We start from the raw sequence: 8,381 nt of genomic DNA, 5'->3' as shown, positions 1-8,381 counted from the left end.
AGAAAATCTTAAAACGCGAGACCAGAATGTTCGCAATACAAACGCATTGTCTGGTCGCTAGAGGTCCACCGAATATCGACCTGGTCGATTATCGATACCGATATTTGGAGATTTCCCGATTATCGATATCGACCTATGAAGGCCCATATCGCGGCCGATATTTTATATATAAAAAATTCTAAAATAATAAGAATTCAAGGCTCCGTGTTCTCAATCTCAAGAAATCGACGTCGCAAAGAGCCATACGTGCAGGATTTACCCTTGCCGAACGAGTTTAACTGGATGAGCATGCAAAGAAAATGCTTCCTGCATTACAATCTACCTTTACTGGACTGATCTGCAATTCTGTATCACGTTTTGCTTTTTGGGTTATACCAAATTTCAAGAATGTGCACTATTAAGCAATAATTCTTTTCAACATCAGTTCCCTCGTTTGTTCTTCAGCTTTCTGTGGCATAAACAAGTGCGATCTTGCCTAATATATGATATTTTTGGCGAAATGGTTCTCTGCTCCTTCCATAGTAATATCGGCCTATGATATCGGTTATCGGCCTTGTGAGTGTGTCGATTATCGGTATCGGCCTGCAAAAATCAAAATCGGTCGACCTCTACCTCTCGACCTCTACAAGTGTTATGGCTGTTGAGATACTTCTCAAATATGGAATGGGGACTGCACACAGTGCGATAATTTTGATCTGGAGGTGCTCCTGAACATTATCATGTGCAATGTAGCACAACACGCAAATATTTTAGCGATTTTGGTACATATAATCCCTTATCTTTTTCTCTATTCGAGCTCAGCTTGAACGTACCTGATCATAAGCTAAATCAGAAACCAATGGCACAGTTAAACGCATTAACCAGTTGGAATAATAAAAAGACGTCGCCCAATGAACTGTTGCGTTCGGAATCAGTCAAAATATAGCAGTGTATGGTACGACGCAATTATGACATTTAAAATTGACATATAATTGAGATTATTGCCATTTTATAAACTTGGAAGTTTCAGCACAAATAAATCCCATTCTGAGTGTAAGAAATATCATATCTCTGAGCTGACTTTTCGCGCCTCCATTCAGATGCTCTCACGACCGCCAAGCGGACGCCAGTAGTGAGGGTACCTGAAATCGGTACGCACCAATCCCAGAAGGCCACGTCGCCTTAATTGCCACGCCTACATTGCCACATCATCCACCCCTTGCCACATCATCTGCTACGTCATCAGCCGCGGGCATTGCCACATCCAATGTATATTTGTATTAGTGAAATGCGTCTTGATAATATTAGTCAGATTTTCTATTATGTGTATTTAGGACTATGTATTTAAATTCCTATTCAGATTATACATAAATGCGAAAACTATGATGTATATGTAAGGCTATATTCTCCGGATAATATTATTAATATCAAAATTCTACACATCATCACTAATTACTTAATATAAAATGCGATTTTGAGGGGAAGCGACTTGATAATATGAATCTCTACGCTTCTGATGCATGATTTTTTGTGATAAGGACCTAGGTAACATTCAGAGTCTGCAACGATTGTTTGGATATACATTATAGCAATACCCCACTAAACTATAGGCGGTTATATTACTCTATTGGTCAGAGATAACTCATCCGTCCATATTTTTAAACTTGATTTTATGTATACAAGTTACGGTCTCTGCAGCCTCCACATTTTACGACTTATTTTTATTAGACGCAGGCAAGCGATTCTCCAGTTCGTAGCTACGGAAACAAATCACTCGCATGTGCGCGTTCCGAATAGTCTTGTAGAATTTTCTAAAGTCGTAACAGCTTAGCAGCATATACGCGAATCCCCAGGCGAAAATAATCGAACGAACTATAGCCGCAGGCGTGCGATTCGCAGGGCTTTAATTATATAAACACTTTCGATACCTGTACGCGAACCCCAGCGTTATACCGATTGCTATAATTAAACGAACACCTTCGCGGCAGGCACGCGATCCCCGACGTTATAATGATAGGGACAAATTAGCCGCATGAAAGCAGGTCTAATGAATATAACGACAGACAACAAGTTAGTTGAAAAGTAAAACTAATCGTGACCGATGCAAGACGGTGTGAAACAGCGCTTTCGCTCGATTCTTTCTTGACATATAATATACTGAGCATATAATAAGCTGGCAAAACCTATACTTGAGTACTCCGAAATGTACAAGTACTTTACCTTTACACGACGTTTTTGTAAGATGAATACTAATTTCAATGAAAAATAAAAAAAAATATGTACTCAAGTAGGTTTTTGTCTACACGCACCAACTACTCAAGTGTTTATGACACAGGAATGATTCATGAATTATAGCGCAAGCAGGCCAAATCTATACTTGAGTACTCCAAAATGTACAAGTACTTCGCTATGTACTCCCTCCGCGTAAAAAGTGACAGATTTAGGCAAAAGTTGCTATAGAACTGCGTTAGTTTTAAAGTTGTTCCATCATGCAATGTGTGATGAAATTTGGTATGCTGCATAATCACAATGCCCTGGAGCTCATTTAGATACGTTTTTTTAATGTAGTTACACATTCTAGTTGTTTTGATGTAAGGAAAAAATCATTCGATAACTCGATAGTTGACACGCGTTGATGTAACTTTCCTCATTTGTATGCATAGCCTACGCGAAATTATTATTATGTCATGAATAAGTAGTTTACAAATTCATACGATTTTTCTTGTTGCGCTCCGGGATAAAATGTAATTTTTCGCTCTTTTTTATTTTTTCAATAAAATTAGTATTCATTTTACAAAAAACGTCGTGTAAAGATAAAGTACTTGTACATTTCGTAGTGCTCAAGTATAAGTTTTCAAACCATTACCGTGACAAAATTTTCAGAATAGCAACTTTTGCGTAAAGTCTCTGTCTTGCATTTAGTTGCCGGCTCTGAAAGCAAGCAAAGTTTGTGGTATTTGCGCAACATCGAAATTTGTACACTTCACGCGGGGCCTACGATACTTACGGCCTAATATGGCACATTACACTTGCTGGATATAAGAGGCCGACACTCCCAACCAGACATCACGACTGACTCAATGATTGCTTGCGATCTCACTTCTCGATACCAGACGCCTCGCCATACACGTCTAATAAAGTATTATAACAGACAAAATTAGTTCTTTCAGATGAAACAACCCAATTAAGAGCCAAGTGACATCGTCGCAATGTATTTAATCGTTCAGGTAGACTTGAATCGTGATCCGGATTTCGTAACATAGTAAAATCGAGGTATGTAGTTTAATTACTCACTCACTACTCTATATGTTGGCGGTGGTCATACCCTGCAAACTTTTTTGCTGCGAACGTAGTGTTTCACCTTACATCAGTTGGTTCAATGTATGTACCGGGTTGTGAAAACTGTCGCTGTTTTGAGTCGAGTCGTTGTGTTGATTAAAGCGTATATTGTAATACCACGAAGTGAGACTTCGAAACTATATCGTCAGTTCTCCGGGACCAAATATCGTGTTTTACAAGTGTTAAGTTGTTGTATTATGTAGCTATAGTAATCGGTGCACGTAAGCTCAGGATCGAACCAACTTGTGTTAACTTGCGTTATTATGTACCTAGTAATTGATGCGAGTAATCCTGCAACTGATGCTGTTCAATGCCTTTACTGCGTTCTTACCAAGCACCTAGACAGCCCCAAGCAATATTTTTAGATTCAAATATAGCGTATCGAGTACTTTTTCTCAACTGTAATAAAAACTTTTAGACTCAGGATTTTGTGTAGTAGGCTATATACTAATTTACAATACCGCATTTGTAATTCGCGCAAGTACAGGAATATCATAGTTCTTGTAAGAAAGTTATCTGCGCACAATATATGTTAATCATAAGTCCTACAAATTCATGATTTCGTCCTAGTTTAAGTTTTAGAAAATATTATACCGACATCACGACATCTTTCAAAAACAAAACCATGATCAAGGATTGAAAGATAATTTTTGCTATTTTTCATTGACATAAGTCATTCTGGAACGCGAAAACGCATTGTACGATATAGATGAAACTTAAGCAAATCCTAGGATCCTCATTTCCAAAGTAGCTTAGATCTCGAAATAAGCTTTGACTCGCTATTCTCCTCAAGCCATGGAATCATCACGAGTATCAGCACCTTTGATCACTGAAGAAAAGGATGAAATTATATCCGAAACATATTCCTTGACCAGGAATTTTATCATGTACGAACTCGACGGCTCATGCGTTAAGGTAAATACGAAAGCAGAGAGAACCTTACGTCAAGTTGGAGATGAAATGCTCGAGCGACATCGAACAGTCCTAAACGCAGTTTCCAAACGTCTCCGCTATAGTGATGTTGAAGTCAATGAAAAATATAAAGAATATTTACCCGATGAGCGGCTGTTCCTGATGCTAGCTGATGAAATTTTCAAAGATACCAAAGAAAATTGGGGGAGGATTGTCTGCCTTTTTGTGCTCGGTAGCATTCTTGCTCGCAAAAACGACGATGAACATCACGGGGAGCATATAGAAGCTATCATACAGACAATTGGGAATTACATTGCTAGCAGAAGACTAAAGTGGATAGTGCGAAATGGAGGATGGGTAGGTGATTTACATGCTTCGCTTAGGATTTATAAATTATCTTCTATTTTTGTTACAGGATGGCTTTGTAGGATTTTTTGATAATGCCGCTTTCGACTACAATAAAGTTTGGAAGGGACTCGTGTTTGTTGGAATCGGACTGACATCTATAGCAATGGCATTATCAAGATAATGGATGTTCGCATGTTTTATCTCATGTAATATTTTAAGAATAAAATTCTTCATCGTTAATCGCATCCATTTTACTGTAGGATGTATACAGTTTCAGTATGAATGATGGGTCCTATGGTGCTTGACGAAAGAAGTTGGTCATCTATTCTATATTCCGAAATAATCAAGTTTGTGATTTTTTTACCAGCACCTAGCCTCATATAAACTTTAATAGAATCACTTATAACTCATCAGTTTACTCAAGTAAATCTAATTTGATACTCGAGCACTGAACCTTAATTTTCCAGCAGTATGATAGACGCCCTCCGATGGTACTCAACATCGTGCAATTCTGCTCGAATACAAGTACAAGTAGAGATTTCAAAGTAAGTAAGTAACTGGTTATGTTTGTAGACTATAACTCCACTTCTATCGTTCAGAAAGGAAAGGACGTAGTTTATTTTTGTCCTTGATGTTTGAGATGTTGCGCAGAGAAGTACATGTACTTCTTTAAAGTACTCAAGTCGGCTAAAATACCAAGCTACCTTGTAACTAAGGCTACTATTTGTCATAATAACTACTATGAGCGCACAATTAGCTTGTTCAAAATCTCCAAATTCCAGGGATTCACTGATTGAATTGATATGTATTGAATTAAAATAATGCTGCCTACGAAATTTGCTAGATGTGAACGCATTTTTATCAAAATGTTCAAATTTCACTGACAACCTCTTGAAATTGTTACAGTATCTAAAACAGAGATCTCAAACACGCGGCTCGCGAACCGTCAATTTAATAAACCGTCGAACAATCAGGGTTGGAGACAAGATTTTTCCGTTCTATGTCATGACAATACCAACAAACACCGTGGAAAGTTTCAAGGTTGTCATTCGATGATTAAGGAATTAAGAAAACTACTTCTACTAAACTTCTGGACTTTTACTAAACTTATACACTGCATCTGATCAAGTATAGATAGAAAAGCAAAGCTAATATAAAATTCCACGAAGTACCGATTCTGTAACTACTGTAAGTAGGCAAACCTTAGCTGAGTATACTCCGAAAAAACAGGAGTAATTCGTTACTCACCAAATAAATGGATATCATTCAATATGAGTGGCGTTAGGATATCCGTCAAATACTTTCCGTTATTCTATAGAAGTTGCGTTTCTGACTACTTAAAAGTTGCTAGAGCTCATGCTATTTTATCGTCGTATCGATGTTCGTTTTGAAAAGTAGCATGCTCAATGGTTCATGTTCACATTATTCAGTTAAATTAGGTTTTGCGCAAAGAAAAAGAAAATTCACGCAAAAGTCGCTATTGCTCCGTGATGATTTTGATGTTGTTCCATACCGATTTGGGAGGTAGTACACCTAATTTCGTAAAGTACACAGAAAACTACTTCTACTAAATTCCTACACTTCTAAACTTCTACACTGAATCTTGTAAAGTATATAGAAAAGGAAAGCCAACGAATAATTCATGAAGTTCCGATAGGCTATATTTGAGGTAATGATTTCCGTGCGAATGAAAAGTAAGTAGAGAAGCTTAGTATATCACATCCGACAGTACGACGGAGACTATCAAAATATCGAAAGAAGACGTCTATTCTTTTCTGAAATAATCAAGGTTTTATCAGGACTTCCCTTCATATAAACTCCAGCAGAATCACTAATAACCTCTCAAGTTTACTCAATTTACTCTAATTTGATACCCGTGTACCAAATCCCTATTTTCCGCAAGTAGGATATAGAGGCTATCGCTCGATACTCAACGATTCGTAATTTTGCTGGAATTTTAGTACAATTAGGGATTGAAAAGTGACTGATACAAGTGGTTATGTTTGTAGGATATTTACACTTCTACTAAGCGGTTTTTCAGGAGAAACTACCTACTTTTAGGACTTAATATTTTAAAGTAGTTTAAGGTTACGGTTGTATCACCTTGACAAATGCTATGATCAAAAACTGCTTTTGCTAAACTCTTACACATTCACTAAACTTCTACACTGAATCTTGAGCTCCAGGGCATTGTGATTATGCAGCATACCAAATTGCATCACACATTTACACTTCATGATGGAATAACTGTAAAACTAACCCAGTTCTATAGCAACTTTTGCCTACATCTGTTTTCGGTAGCGTGTACATGTACATATACATAGTCAGCTTTAATAACAGAATTACCATGCTAATATGTGACTCCTCACCTTGAAACTTGGTACGTAGTTGTAGGACATTGTTATTATGCAGCATACGAAATTTTCCTACGCATTTCATAATGGAACAACTTTAAAACTAACGCGGCTCTATATCGACATTTTGCGTACATCTGTTTGTGGGGGCGTATAGTACGTACCCATACATAGCCAACTTTAATAACGGAATTACCATGCTTAACATTGAATCCCAACTCTAAACTTGATACGTAGTTGTATGACATTATCGCAATGCACCATGCTAGATTTCATCCCACATCTAATGATGGAACACCTTTGAAACTATCGCAGTCGAATACCGACTTTTACGCATATCTGTTTTTCGTGAACACAGCATATACCAATACATAGTCAGTTTTAATAACAGAATTAGTATGCTAAACATTAAATTCTCACCTTGAACGTTGGTACGCAGTTGTAGGACATAATAAGAATGCACCATACCAAATTTCGTCAGACATTTCATGATGTAACGCCTTTGAAACCAACGCAGTTCTATACAGACTTTTGGCTAAGTCTGTTTTTCCGTAGCGTAGCACGTACCTATGCATAGTCAACGTTAATAACGGAATTACCATGTTAATAATCGACTACCAACCTTGAAACTCGCTACGCCGTTGTAAGACATTATGACAATGCACCATGTCAAATTTTGTTACGCATTTCATGATTGAACAACTTTAAAACTAATCCAGTTCCATGCCGACTTTTGCGGGGGCGTAGCACGTACCTATGCATACTCAACTTTAATAACGGAATTACCGAGCTTAACATTGAATGCGCAACTTGAAGATTGGTTCACAGGTGTAGGACATTATGACAATGGAACATACCACTGCGCTAACTTTCAGAATTGTTAAGTATAGTACTCGCACTTTGTGAGAATACCCAAGTAGCTTTTTTGCCTACATGCACCAAATACTCTCAAGTCCTTATGATATTGGAGTACATCAACTTCATGATAGCTAGAGTATTGAACAGAAATAGACCCAGAGTACTAAAGTTTTACTTACTCGGAAATGACTACTTCTACCTTATTTTAAAGGATACCTCGTTCGAAGCGAAATTTATGTGGTTTTTGGATAATATCCAAGATGTAGGCTCACTTTGAAGGGTACTTCCTAAAACTCAAATATTGCGCAAAAGTACAATTAGGGATCTAAAAGTAACTAATATAGATGGTTATTTTCGTAGATTATTTACCCTCTACTCAAGAGGTTTTTCAGGTGGGACTACCTACTTTTAGGACTGTGTATGTCAAAGTAGTTTGAGCTTACGTTTATATCACCTTGACAAGTGACATTATCACACATGAAAATGATATTATCGCGTAATACCAGAAGTTAACACACGTCAATGTGTTTCGGAATTCACTAGAAATTGGTTACTAAGATAAGTATATTCTTGTGTACACAATAACGGAGA

This window comes from Botryllus schlosseri, chromosome 5 (assembly GCF_051294905.1).
Source record: "Botryllus schlosseri isolate E-star chromosome 5, Bs_hap1, whole genome shotgun sequence".
NCBI lineage: Eukaryota > Metazoa > Chordata > Ascidiacea > Stolidobranchia > Styelidae > Botryllus > Botryllus schlosseri.
Note: the sequence above shows the minus strand (reverse complement) of the source record.